Source organism: Danio rerio, chromosome 25 (assembly GCF_052040795.2).
Source record: "Danio rerio strain M-AB ecotype USA chromosome 25, GRCz13ab, whole genome shotgun sequence".
Lineage (NCBI taxonomy): Eukaryota > Metazoa > Chordata > Actinopteri > Cypriniformes > Danionidae > Danio > Danio rerio.
In genome coordinates this window covers 6,059,577-6,075,000 of record NC_141045.1, presented here as the reverse complement: position 1 = coordinate 6,075,000, position 15,424 = coordinate 6,059,577, and the positions used below count along the sequence as shown (strand labels likewise).

General features: G+C 36.1%; 1 protein-coding gene across 2 annotated transcripts in view; it reads left to right on the top strand.

Moving 5' to 3' along the window:
• The window catches only part of shisal1b (shisa like 1b), an 85,519-nt gene that overhangs the window by 64,295 nt on the left and 5,800 nt on the right, over positions 1-15,424 (top strand). The window lies entirely within an intron of this gene.

Sequence of the window (15,424 nt, the reverse complement as noted above, 5' to 3'; positions counted from 1 at the left end):
TTATTACTATTATTTTATTATTACTATTATTTATTTTATTATTATTGTTGTTTTATTATTATTATTACATTCATTTTTAATTGTATCTAATTAAATTATTTTATAATAATAATAATAATAATAATAATTATTATTATTATTATTATTATTACGTTTAAATTTTTATTTTATTGTTTTATTTGAATTTATTTATTGCAATGATTTTTTTTTTAAGATTTATTTTATTGTATTAGAATTTATTTGTTTATTATTATTTCATTATGGTTACTATTACTATTATGTTTATTTTTTAGATGTGTTTCACATTATTATTTTATTTGATTTACTCATTGAAATAAATAATTTATTAAATTATTACATTATTTTATTTATTTAATGTTATTATAATTTATTTGTTTTTTAATTATTATTATTATTATTATTTATTTGATTATTTATTATTATTATTATTAATAATATACAATTTCTATTGTATTTTATTATTTTAATTAGTTTTTATTATTATAATTGTTATTTTTTATTATTGTATTTAATTTTATTATTATTATTATTAATGTTTATCCTTTTAATTTGTACATGTATCCTTTTACGTGTTTTCTGTTCTCCTAATTTTGTTGTAATGCATCCTTAAGCCCTGTAAAGCACTGAAAAATAAACTTATTATTAAATATTATTATTAATATTATTATTTTTATGACAGTAAATAAAGTGGATGCACTCATGGTATACAGTATTATAATGATATTTACCTAACCTGCAAAAAAGGTTACTTTAATAGTTATATAATAACAAAAAATACAAAAGATGAATGCAATAAATTACAATTACAATAGGTTTTATTAGTAAACATTATTAAATGTATTCAGAATTAACAGTGAGAAAAGGCCAGAAATAGTTCAATTCTGTACTGATCTGTATAAATATTCAGAAAATATTGAATATTGGCAAATTTTAAATTATTGTTTTATTATTAATAATAATACAGTTATCATAACAATTAATAATAATAAAAATAATAATAACAATATCATAATATTAATAATAATCTGGTTATCATAATTTTAAGTAATCAATTATTACTATTGTTTTTACATTTTTGCAGAAGAACTAAATGAAAAGTAATAATTTGTGGAGAACTGATTTTGAGAAAGCACATTTATACAAAGGCTTCATTTATTAAAGCAAAACAGCCCAAATTCAACCGCTGCATGAAAAAAAGCAAGATTCAGAAGTCAGATTCACCTTCAGTTATCTTAAAATTGGCTTTATTTAGCCTTATTTTAAACTCAAATTTGCTTGTCTTTAAAGAAAATATGGGACAAATATAATTTATTATAGTAGATTAAGCTTCACTTATACCAAACTTATTGGTACATATTTTAAGCTCATATTCTTTCATAACCCTCACAAACTTTACTATCCAAATCAAGCAAACACACACACACACACGAGTGGATTTTACTCACGGGTGAAAATCCTCTCGGGGGATGCAGCGTTACACATAATTGGCCATGAACCAGATGCATCATCATCATTATCAGTCTGAGCTGCAAATCCAATGCTTTAAAAATACCGATTTGTACACAAACAGCAGATCCTTTCACTAGCACAAATAGGTCACAATCGACAATCATTTTTCTCTTGCTTCAATACTATACTTGGTTCCGACATATATAGTTCAAAAATATATTAATTATGGACAAATTTGGGTAAAATATGAAAAAAAAACTGTTTAAAATGTAGTTTCCAATTTACTGTTAATGACAAAGAAGAGCGAAGGGTAAAATCGACCGAGCATATCTGCATATTTATGACTAAATAATTAAAGAGGTGAGCGCAGAAGCAGTGTTTGTTTTTTTGTTGTGTGTAGCTAAATATTGTGATTTTTGCAATAACAATTACATAATGATCATGTTAGTGACAGACGCTAGAGGCCATGGTCTTTAGTCTTCTTTTTAGAGCAACCGACTCCAATCCAATGAATCGCCGGGTTGGGCGCAGTAGGACAATAGGGTTACAACTGGGGGCTCGTCCGGGATGAAAGAGCAGTTTAGGGGGGTGAGTGTAACAGAGGCCTGCTAGTGCAATGCAGGCAAAACCTCACTCCTCTGACCTCAAAAAGTGCTCTAGATATATTGATTAAAATGATATTTTAGTCGTAGAACATTTTTAGAAATGAAAAGAGAACAGAATTAAATTCATGTAAAAATATAACACTTGAACAAAATTTTAGATATATATTTTTTGTTTCTCTTGATTTTTGCTATTTTCGAAAATGTTATTTAATATTTTTTCCAAACATTTACATTTCCCAAACATATTTGGGTTACTAATTTATTTAATCGTTGGAAGTTATTTTGTTAGATAAGCTCCAGATTTGGCTTCAGTACTGTCTAATCAAATGTTTACACACAAATATAATTTGTTATATTACTTAAACTCAGACATTACTGTCATGTAGGACTTTTCGCCATATTTTCCGGCAAGATCCACACACACGGCTGTCAGTAAAGAACCGCGCAAGACCACACACACAGACACACACACATTGCGAAATCCGGAAGTTTTTTTCTTTCCATTTGGCGTGCATTATTCAATTCCATAACACTCTCACAAGCCCTTACTCCTTATTTGCGTCTAATACCAGTTTGTCAAGGGGGATGAATGAAATGTTCACGAGTTAAAGTGAAACTGCCTGTCACATTCACCAGCGATCTCTAACCACCAGAGGTCGCTGGAAAACGTTCTCACTCACAGAACTACAAATGTGTTTGTAAATGGACTTCAACTTCATACATGCTCTTCGCCCACACACCTGCTTCCTCATTTAGCTTGATTACTTTCGCACACCTGAGAACTTTCAAAGACTGATTAACACACATTATTTAAGCCACACATTTACTCCTTCAGTTGGCCGAGTCTTGTTCACTGTAAAATAGCATTACAACGCGTTTTCCTTGTCTTGTTTTCCTGTGTTTTGAACCTAGCCGTGTTTATTTAGTTATCCTTGTCTGCCGCCTGCCTTTCGACCTCTTGCTTGTTAAATTGACTACGATTCTGGATTTTCCTCACACACCTGTTTGCTCCCGTATTGACCACTGGTTGCCTGACTGTGAATAAACCTGCATATTGGATCCTACCTTCTGTTGTGGTGTTACTCCCCGGCGTTACACTGCCGAACTGCAGCTCCCAACCCAACTTTGAGAATAGATTAACAACGTTTTTTTCCCACGTGATAAAAGTCTTACTAACTGCCCCCTACAAATATATATGTATGTATGTATAGAGTTGAAGTCAGAATTATTAGCCCCCTGTTTATTTTTTCCTGTATATTTCTTTAACACATTTCTGGACATTATAGTTTTAATAACTCATCTTTAATAACTGATTTATTTTATCTTTGTCATGATGACAGTAAATAATATTTGACAAGATATTTTTCAAGACACTTTTATACAGCTTAAAGTGACATTTAAAGGCTTAACTAGGTTAATTAGGTGAACTAGGCAGGTTAGGGTAATTAGGCAAGTAATTGTATAACGATGGTTTGTTCTGTAGACTATCGAAAAAAAGTTAGCTTAAAGGAGCTAATAATTTTGATCTTAAAATGTTTTTATAAAAATTAAAAACTGCTTTTATTCCAGCTGAAATAAAGCAAATAAGACTTTCTCCGGAAGAAAAAACATTATCAGACATACTGTGAAAATTTCCTTGCTCTGTGAAATATAATTTGGCAAATATTAAAAAAATTAAAAGAATTCAAAGGGGGGCTAATAATTCTGACTTCAACTGCATATTGCTGTGGCAAGCTCTAGTATAGTAACAGTAGGCATTAAGTCAAAGTAAGGCTGTATACTGTAAGTCTTATATTTACCCATGATCTTACTTTCACTTTCTTAGGTTTTCAGTAATGTAGCGGAGCAGGTGAGATGTAATTTTTCGAGAAACACTCAAATACATCATGTACGCTGCATATGCAATGTCTATAAATTATGTTAAACAATTAATAGCACACTGAAATAAATACAAATTGATTACATGGTTTTTATTATCTTTTATACAATAATTAAAATTGTTTGCAATTATTTTGTGTTTAAATTAAGAATTTTGCAGGGTCGCAAAAAATTCAACTTTTTTTTTTATTTTGTATTAAATTGAGCTACGGCAAAATCACGAAAATCTATACGGGGTCTGAATAACCAAAAACTGTTGCAAGGTTCTTTCAGAAACGTTGATAAAATGGTTGTTAAAAGCAGGGCTGATTATGGACTCTGAATACAACTGAATTGAATTTAATCCGTATCATTAAGACTATCATACTAATACTGACATCTAAAAAACTTTATGATGATTTTCACAGGGACTTTAAATAAACATTTTAATCAAAGTATATCACTTTGAAAATTTTTATGCTGTGGGTTTAATGTATGCATAAAAAAAGTATACTCAAGGTTGAATAAATTCATTTTTGGGGCTTTTTGACAAGTCTTTTAGTGTCTCTCAAGTCTTTCAAGTTTTCAATCGCACAGTACTCTCTAACTCTGAGAGATTCCGAGACTAGTCCGTGGGTGTGCTGTCTGAAACTCTACAAAGAGCACACACACACATTTTCTCTTACAGTGTGTCAGCAAGACACTGCAGCCGTGTTAGTCTGAGTGAATACCCATCTAATTAGGCTGTCATTTGAGCTGCACCCTCTCATTAACAATCACAGGAGTCTCTATAAGCTTCAGACTTTGAAACTCTCCGAGATGAGTTACTGTATGACACACAGATTTCATGAGTGAGCTTTATTGCACTTCCAAAAGCTTTCAAATCGCACGTCTTTACGCTGATCTGAGTTTAAGCGATCATGACATCTGACACTAAAAGGCATGCTGGTGGTCTTCTGGTTTCTATTTATGTGCCTGCACTGGGTGGCCCTGCCCATATTCATTCATTCATTTTCTTGTCAGCTTAGTTCCTTTATTAATCTGGGGTCGCCTCAGCGGAATGAACCGCCAACAATGTAACACACACACTCATACACTACGGACAATTTAGCCAATTCACCTGTACCGCATGTCTTTGGACTGTGGGGGAAACCGGAGCACCTGGAGGAAACCCACGCAAACGCAGGGAGAACATGCAAACTCCACACAGAAACGCCAACTGAGCCGAAGATCGAACCAGCGACCTTCTTGCTGTGAGGCAACAGCGCTACCTACTGCGCCACTGCCCATAATGGGATCTCATTGGTCAATAACTCTGTCCATTTACAGCAATGCTGTGGTTATCAAATATATTCTGACTATGTCTAAGATTTAGTTGTTTTACCTGGTAAAAGAATTTAATTGTTGATCCTAAATGTATATTTTATACAATTTTTAAATGTAGGTAATAATAATATTAATAATAATTTCCCAATACTGGGTTGTGGCTGAAAGAGCATCTGCTGCGTAAAACATATGCTGGAATAGTTGGCAGTTCATTCCGCTGTGGCAACGTCTGATAATAAATAGTAATAGCTGTATTATTATTATATTTATTAATGATAATAATATTAACATTATTATATACATTTATTAATAATACAGTTATTATAATAAATAGATAATAAAATGATAGCAATAAATAAATAATAATAATAAATAATAATAATAATAATAATGCATACAATAAATATTTTTAGTTTTTGAAAAAAATGTAATTTACATATATAATAAAATATAATATACATTTACACATTGAACAAAAATGTATATATATATATATATATATATATATAAATAAGTGATTTTTCTTTTTAATACTATTAGTTATTTACATATTTAATTTATATATATATATATGAATTAAATATGTTTTTGTATTATTACTATATTATTATATCAAATATTTGTATGTATTATTTTGTATGCTATTAACGTTAATAAGAAAAAAACACTTATTTTATTATTTAACTAATAATAAAATCTAATATAAAATTATTAACAACTGACATAATTGTTAGGAATAACAATAATGATTATTGTAATTAAATATATAGAATACTTATTATAGTTAGATTAGCATTATTATATTAAATAATTATATTCAAGTTATTAAATTTAACAGTACAAATGACAATAACAACAATACTATATATGTATTAAAAGTACTTTTGGATATATATGACATGTATAATAGATCATTTAAGTGTGGTGATGTCATTGGCCCATAAACATTTCCTATTTGTTGTCAAATATTTCATAACTGTTAAAAACAGAATTTAACCATATCTTAACGTTAAAACAGCGATTATAACATTATTTATTAATATGTGGATATTGTTGGATTTTAGAAAATAAGGAAAATAAAAAAATGTAAAGCAGCAAACTAGTTAGGACCATTATTATTGTCTATATCACTCAAAATGGTCTAAAGCCAGTTAGTTTCATTTGTTTAATTGCCTTAGTCTGTCATTCTTCATTTCTCTACAGTGAACACTACATTATTTTCTCAGTCTGCAGTGGCACTGAACAGCAGAGCATGTTATTATTACTGAAGACATGAATAGCGTTTTATAAGAGGGCTCATAAGAGTTAGCTGGTCGAGATCTTTAATGCCCTGTTCCCCAAGAGCATTGTGGGAAACGACTAGATTGGGCGCAGCTCAGAGGGGAACATCTGTTAGAGAGAGAAGAAGAAAGGAAAAGACCACCACAAACGGACCAAAATAGAACTGAGCCGATTCAATTACTGCTGACGGTCTATTCATAAAGCCGTTTATATGGGTCAGATCAGTCTCTGGACATTTACTGTGTTTTTATTTGAGCGCTACGTGCTGTTTCCCTCCTGCTGGCATGAGAAAAAAAAAACACTGCCAGGGTCTTTAAATGGCAACTGAGACTCAGTGGTCCTTTTAGAGTACTAGGGGGGCACTCATGCTTTTAAACTGTTAAAAAAAAAATGGCTTCAACACAATACAGTCATGTTGGCCAAACACGAATCGATTAAGTTCCCCCAAAGGTTTTTACAAATTCAAGTGGATTGAACTTAAAACAATTAAGTTGTCCCAGAAATAAAAACGTAAGAATTGTGATTATTCAACTCATTTTAAATTATTACAAGCAGCAAAAAAGGCACATTTTTACATTACTTTTTTCTTACTGTCATTGTGAGACGCTGGACAACAGAGCTGAGGATCCAAAGCCTATTATAAGTATAGTCTTGCAAGCAAAGGTCAAAACAGGAACAAACAGGTGCATACAAATGATCTAAAGCACAGTCAATAAACAGGCGAATGCTCGGTACAATCGGAAAACAAGGCCAGAAAAAAATGCTTTGTAATGCTCACAGACAGTATAACATACAACTCAGTAAGACTCAGCAATGAGTGTGTGTGTGTTAGAAGTGAATATATAGTCATGTAATCAGTCTATGACTCGGCTGTGTGTGTACAATCAGAGAGAGAACTGTAACTGGTGTGTGTGTGATGTGTATGGTGGGATCTAAAGTCCAGTTTCATGACAGATTCGTAGTTCTCCGGGGATCTGCAACTGCTAGTGATTGTGACATTTACAATTTACAATTATTTAATGTATTCACAATGTTAATTATTTCACATATCACTCCGCAACATCTAGTATAAGCGAATAAAATGTGGCTATTTTTACAGGCCTGTTAAGCATTTCATTAAAAAATATGATAATTATTTTCAAGCCAGTAAAACTGTATGCAACGCATACACTAAACACTTCACGAATAGGCTAACAAACACATCCGTGAGTTAATTTGCTATATTATTTAGCATTGGCTTACAGAACACCATAAAACTGGATGATTTGGATCGTGGAAACTGACCATCAGGTGTTTTGCATGTTTTAATATTAAACTAGATATTAAAGTTTGAGGACAAACTTTATGGTGGCTTGAAAAGCCGAATCTGAAAGTTTTAAGTGGTTTTAAAGTGTAAATAGCATGTTAGTATGATTTTAGCTTGAGTTAACATATTACTAGCATGAATTAGCATGTTAGTAGCATGATTCTTACATGAATTAGCATGTTGTTAGCCGATTCTAGCATGAATTAGCATGTTACTAGCATGATTCTAGCATGAATTAGCATGTTGTTAGCGTGATTCTAGCATGAATTAGCATTTTACTAGACGGTTGTTAGGGTGTTTAAAGTGGTTGCTAGGTGGTTGCTAAGGTGGTGCAAGGCAGTTGCTAAGGTGGTCTGACTAGTTGCTAGGTGGTTGCTAAGGTGTTGCTAGATGGTTGCTAGGGTGTTTTGAGTGGTTGCTAGGTGGTTGCTAGGGTGGTGCTAGGCAGTTGCTAAGGTGTTCTGACTAGTTGCTAAGTGGTTACTAAGGTGTTGCAAGGTGGTGGCTAGGGTATTCTGAGTGGTTGCTAGGTGGTTGCTAAGGTGTTGCTAGGCGGTTGCTAGGGTGTTCTGAGTGGTTGCTAAGGTGTTGCTAGGTGGTTGCTAAGGTGTCCTAAGTGGTTGCTAGGTGGTTGCTAGGGTATTCTGATTGGTTGCTAAGGCCTTACTAGGTGGTTGCTAGGGTGTCCTGAGTGGTTGCTAGGTGGTTGCTAAGGTGTTGCTAGGTGGTTGCTAGGGTGTTCTGAGTGGTTGCTAAGGTGTTGCTAGGCGGTTGCTAGGGTGTTCTGAGTGGTTGCTAGGTGGTTGCTAAGGTGTTGCTAGGTGGTTGCTAAGGTGTCCTAAGTGGTTGCTAGGTGGTTGCTAAGGTGTTGCTAGGTGGTTGCTAAGGTGTTGCTAGGCGGTTGCTAGGGTGTCCTAAGCGGTTGCTAGGTGGTTGCTAAGGTGTTGCTAGGTGGTTGCTAGGGTGTTCTGAGTGGTTGCTAGGTGGTTGCTAAGGTGTTGCTAGGTGGTTGCTAAGGTGTCCTAAGGCGTTGCTAGGTGGTTGCTAGGGTGTCCTGAGTGGTTGCTAGGTGGTTGCTAAGGTGTTGCTAGGTGGTTGCTAGGGTGTCCTGAGTGGTTGCTAGGTGGTTGCTAAGGTGTTGCTAGGTGGTTGCTAGGGTGTCCTGAGTGGTTGCTAGGTGGTTGCTAAGGCGTTGCTAGGGTGTTCTGAGTGGTTGCTAGGTGGTTGCTAAGGTGTTACTAGGCGGTTGCTAAGGTGTCCCAAGTGGTTGCCAGGTGGTTGCTAAGGTGTTGCTAGGTGGTTGCTAAGGTATTCTGAGTGGTTGCTAAGGCGTTGCTAGGCGGTTGCTAGGGTGTCCTGAGTGGTCGCTAGGCCCTTACTAAGGCATTACTAGGCCGTTGCTAGGTGGTTGCTAGGCGGTTGCTAGGGTAATTTGGGTGGTTGCTAGGCAGTTGCTAGGGTACCCTGGTTGGTTACTAGGCAAGCCTCACATACATGCTTGATAAAACATTTATACTTGGTAAGCATTTCTAGCAAGTTACAGTACTTGGCTAGTCAATATTAGCATGTAGCTAGTCACTGCTAGCATGTGTAGCATATAGGAAGTTCCGTTTGCTAGCATGAGTCAAACGAGCCAATCTCCAAGTCTCTACGATGTTCTGATGCTGAGATATAGCTGTTGATGAATGGTTGCTAGGGTACTCTGTTTTGTTGCTATGGGCGAGGTTACAGAGTGAACTTGAATGTGGTTGGTTGTCTTAGTCAAATGAACCAACCCCCATGTCTCTATGACTCTGCTTTGCAAAGATATGCATCTTGGCTTATTTTAATGGAAGTCTATGGAATCAATTTGGGGGCGTGGCTTGTGAGCTTTATTATCATATTGAGATGCTCATTGGTTGTCTGAGTCAGATGAGCCATCCCCCAAGTCAATAGGACACTGCTATGCAAAGATATGCATGTAGGCCAGTTATTAACATGGGTCTAGTATGAATTAGCATGTTACTAGCATGATTCAAGTACAAATTAGCATGTCATTAGCATGTTTCCAGTATGAGTTAGCATGTCATTAGCATGATTAGCATATGAGTAGCATGTTGCTAGCATGATTGGCATGTCATTAGCATGTTAGAATTATAAGCATTTGATAGCACAGCTAATTACATTCTATAGGACAGTTGCTAGGGTGCAGTATGTGGTAGTTAGGGGTGTGGCTAGAAAGTTAAAAGGCCATCAGTGATTGGCTGCTGGCTAGACTGAGTTAAATGAGCTCAGCCATTAGTCTGTATGACAGTCTGATGCAGAGTTATGAGCTCACAAAGTTTGATCCCATGTTAAGTCAATGAGAGTCTTTTGTAATGGAAGTCTACGGGACAGTTGCTAGGGTGCAGTATGTGGTAGTTAGGGGTGTGGCTAGAAAGTTAAAAGCTCATCAGTTATTGGCAGTTTGGTAGTCTGAGTTAAATGAGCTCAGCCATTAGTCTGTATGACAGTCTGATGCAGAGTTATGAGCTCACAAAGTTTGATCCCATGTTAAGTCAATGAGAGTCTTTCGAATGGAAGTCTACGGGACAGTTGCTAGGGTGCCATAAGTGGTTGCTAGGGAGTGGCTAGTAAGTCTAAAGGTCATCAGTGATTGGCTGCTGACTAGACTGAGTTGAATGGGGCCTGACTCTAGTCTGTAGGACAGTCTGATGCAGAGTTATGAGCTCACAAAGGTTGACCCAATGTTAAGTCAATGGCAGTCTTTTACAATGGAAGTCTATGGGACAGTTGCTAGGGTGCCAAAAGTGGTTGCTAGGGAGTGGCTAGTAAGTTTAAAGGTCATCAGTTATTGGCTGCTGGCTAAACTGAGTTAAATGAGCCCAGTTAGAAGTCTGTAGGACAGTCTGATGCAGAGTTATGAGGTCACAAAGTTTGACCCAATGTTAAGTCAATGGGAATTTTGGGAATTTTCCGGGTCGTTTTTCGGAAAACCGAAAGTCGGATCAGTTGGAACAGATATAGCAACCCGAGTCAGACCAGTTTGAAGGTTTGACGAAAGTTTGAAGTATGAAGCTTGAAAAGTTTAGGAGGAGATACACTTTAAAATTAGTCTCAGAAGAATAAGAAGAAGAAGAAGAAGAAGAAGAAGAAGAAGAATAATAATAAGTTTACGTGAGATAACAGTATGTTGGCTTTTCAAGCCACCATAATTAGTTTAATATTACCGATTTACAAAATATAAACAATTTAATAATACTGACACTACACCTGACAGATGTGTCGCCTGAATGTTGTCATATCCACTTATTTTTAGCATAATTAGGCTTCGACTTTAGGCTTTAAATTATATTAATATTGATGTCAATATATCATTCATTTACCTTCAGCTTAGTTCTTTATTTATCAGGTGTCGCCACAGCGGAATGAACCTTCAACTATTCCAGCATATGTTTAGCCACAACCCAGTATTGGGAAACTCTCACACTCATACACTATGGCCAATTTAGTTTATTCAATTCACCTATAGCACATGTGTTCGGACTGCGGGGGAAACCGTAGCACCCAGAGGAAACCCACGCCAACACGAGGAGAATATTCAAACTCCACACAGAGATGCCAACTGGCCCAGCTGGGACTCGAACCAGCGACCTTCTTGCTTCAATCTTACTTAATTTTTATAAATGACTTGATTTTATTGGCTGTTTTTTCCACCAAGATCTGGCAACATGAACTTCGTCCCTCTTTCCATGTCATTTCTTGCTCCAAGATGTTGATTATGAAGTGGTTTACAAAGCACCACTTGTTTAGTCTGGTTACAAACTTTCTGCATTTTTTTAGTCTTCCATAATTCAGAAATTCCAAATTTAGGGGCAGTTCCTCTATGACAACAAGCTTGGCCCCATGCTGGCTCCCTAAATTTGGAAATCGCTGAATTGTGGAACAGTAAAAAACTCAATTTTTTGTCCCCCCACTAGAACTACCACTGCTGAGTGCTGTATTGTGTGATCTAGAGAGGGACTGATGGGCAAGATCTGCTTTGACTGACGTGTCATGCATGGGAATCAGTTTAAAAGACTATAAACATGACACATTTTATTAAGAGCCATATATCAGTGGCCCCTTAACACAGCTCTGATGGCTTCTGCGATTGTCAGACTGATAGGGTTTTGGATGTTGTTAAAGTCAGATATTTATTGCTCTGGTTGTTCATTACTGCTGAAATCTCTCCTGAATGTCTAAATGACACATGTGGGATTTCCTCTTTGCTTTTCTCAGATGTTGTTTAAAATAGAAAATGTCTCTATTTGCTGTGAGTTTAATCTCACTGATGTCACTCTGATGCTGTTTGGGGTAGTGGAATAGCGACGATTTAGTTAATTTGCGTTGGACTGGTATCTTGGTTTGTGTGGGGACACGATACACAGTATCGCCGCTGTACCATAACAAGCCGAAAGTCTTTAGCATATTATTTGTTGACAGTTGTGTAATATTGTCCCGCCCCTCCTTCACTGTGATTGGACGGCTAGCTCAAAATGACAATCATGGGTGCTGCTTTTATTTTAACTTGCAATATCTGAAAACTACACCTACTTATACTACTTATAATACTATAAATGTAAAAGTACATACTTTTTTTGTGTGTGACAGAAGAGTTTGCAAGCTTTGGGACATACTACTTCCTTGTTAACAGATCACTATGTTGCTTAGTTAAGTCCCCTGTCAGTCATCTCGACACATCATCCACATTTCTTTCATATTTAATTACCTATTGGAAAAGCAGGATAATCTGACATTCGCGAGTCTTTCATGCAAAGAAATCTCCTCAGGTCTTTGGGTAATTATCAGGGATGGGTATCATTAAGGTTTAAACGGTATTACTACTTTTATTGATACCACATATCGGTTTTCTACATTAACGGTACTTATATCTGTACTTTTTATGGTGCTTTTTTAAAATAAAAACAAATAACAAAAGACAAATTAAACAGAATTAACAAAACTTTGTTTTATTATTATGTTTTAATGTAAAATAAAACAAAACCAATAATTGTAAAAAAAAAAAAACACTTTTTTACTGTAAAAGAATGTACAGTGGTTTGAAGGAAAATTACTCAGTTTTTAACCTTTTTTCTTCTGTAGAAAAATCAACATGTTTGCATTTTCTGGAGAAGTCTGGATCTTTCTTGGTTTCTTGTGCTTCCTGCAGTTGAAAATATCCTCTTTTAGTTGCAAAATGCAGTTTAATAATCAGATGATGTTTATGGTTTTTCATTAACACGTTCACATAAATGAGTTACCAGTGTTTTGGTTGGTAACAACATACACATAAGCAGTTTTTTAATAATTTCTTAATAAGAATCGTTTATCATTAGGCTATATTCATAAACACAGTAATGTAAAAGCATTTTTAATGTTTAAGATTTATTTAGGCTACTGCAGAAAAAAATACAGTTTATATTGTAACCGAATGTGTGTGTTTATTAAACTATTAATATCAAGATGCTTGGCCAAATTGCTTGCGTTTCTGCTTATACAAGTAAACAACTTGTTGCGTTTGTTGCAATGGCATTGTTGCTGCCCACTCGGAAAATAAAACCCGTTTGCTTCTCTCCGCCAGCTTATAAGCTGTGTGCACGTGCGAGTCTGTGTCGCGAGCTGTGTGCGCTTAACGCGAGCCTTCACTAAGTGCGCGTGCACAGTCGAGAACTGTGAAGGCTTTTATACTTGACATGCTCGCTGTTGTACTATTGGGCGAAAACACGAGCATTTCTCATGTGAGATTGCCAACTGTGCAGATGAATATCACAAATAAGAAAATACAGATGAAGTACCAAGTTTTGGTACCCATCCCTAGTAATTATGCATTGCGAAGTTAATGTCCTAACATATCTTGATATAAGTTAGCATTGTTGTTGCCGATTAAATATAACACGGAAAATGCAGTTTAAATATGTTCAAGCTAAACATTGAATAACAGTCATATAAACAACTTTACCGAAGCCTCTCTAGTCTCTACACGTTGGTCTCGCATGTCCGCCATGTTTGTAGTTTGTTTACACTTTTCACCCGCATTTGTAGTTCTAATCAATTTTACGTCCAACGTGTAATGTATTGTAATAGTAAACCATCCGGGAACCTCCGGCATATTGTTTTCAACATACTATGGTTTGGGACATACTAATTCTATTTTCGAGTACTGTTTAGGATGGATAGTATGTGAAGTAGGACTCAGAGCACTCAGATTGTAAAACACCCGAGAGCACACCCGTTTAATGATTTGCTGAACTGCAGGTGCTCAAAAAATGCATCACTACTATTGACCACAACAGACAACGAACACTCAGCTCGAGAAAAAACACTTCGGTGGACACGCAGCCTCATGACTCTTATACACACACTATTCTGAAGAGACAGTAATGTTGCGTCTGTATGAAGATGCTAGGTTGTAGGTTAACGTTGTGCTAATGTTAGCTCTGGCTAAGCTCGCGGCCTCCTGCTGCTCTGGGACTGATCTCCCAGCATGCTCTCTGCTCCGCTTCGGTCAGGGGTGCATATGTCTGTTTCACACCAGAGACATGGCCTGGTTTCAGAGGCAGCACATGGTGTATTATTAGAGAAGCTCTGCCAACTCGCTGTCTCCTTCCCTTGTTCTGTGGGCAGATTTCTGTAAGAGCACACAGTGAAACCTGCACTTGTCATGTCCACTCCTGAGTGCATGCGCTTCGAGAGCCCTGGCAAACACAGGCCACATATAGCGTGACATTTCTGCCGTCCCCTTCTTCCTTTTTCTTCAGAGGAGGAATCTTGAGGGGGGAGGGGGCAATTGGGTAATGCACTATCCCATAGCACATGCCTTTAAGTAGCCGTGCATTTATACTTCTGCATTGTTTTTGTGTTGATCGGACAGAAACACTTCCAAAATGGTAACAGGCAGAGGGGTTTCTATGGTGTTGAGTTTGGACTGGAAATGCATGAAATGCTAACTCACTGTACAAGTAGCTCAAATTCACTCATTCAAGGAAGAAAGAGGTGTGAGCTGGTGAATATGCAACAATATTACTCATTAAGTAAACACAAAAGTAACCATTTGGAGCTCTTCTTTGGGATTTAAAACTTGTTAAACACTCATGCCACAGGGCTCGCTTCGATACCACAGCTCTTAGCCCCGCCCAAACTCATCACAGTTCCAAGCCGACCAATCACAGCTCACCAGTCAGGCTTTGCGTCAGGCTACAGCAAGATTGTGCGAAGGCAATGTCGGACCATCTGCACACATTCAAATGAGCCCTAAATTTACTTCGCCATACGTTTGAATGCAGTTCCTAGTAAAAATGAACACTAGGGGGCAGTGTGACGGCAACAAATCTGGTTCTTTTTCACACTAATGATATTTACAGGGACAAATTAGGTATTACTAAGGTATTACTAATTACTTTCATGTAGTGTTTTGCACAACAGACCTACGGGGTCTCGCGGTTCGGCAATTGCTTAATTTAATAGAAAAGCAAGCCAATGACATTTTGAGAAGCTTGTAAATTGAATAAAATGCTGCACTGTTCAAATTCACACCACGATACAGAGCGCCCTCTGCATA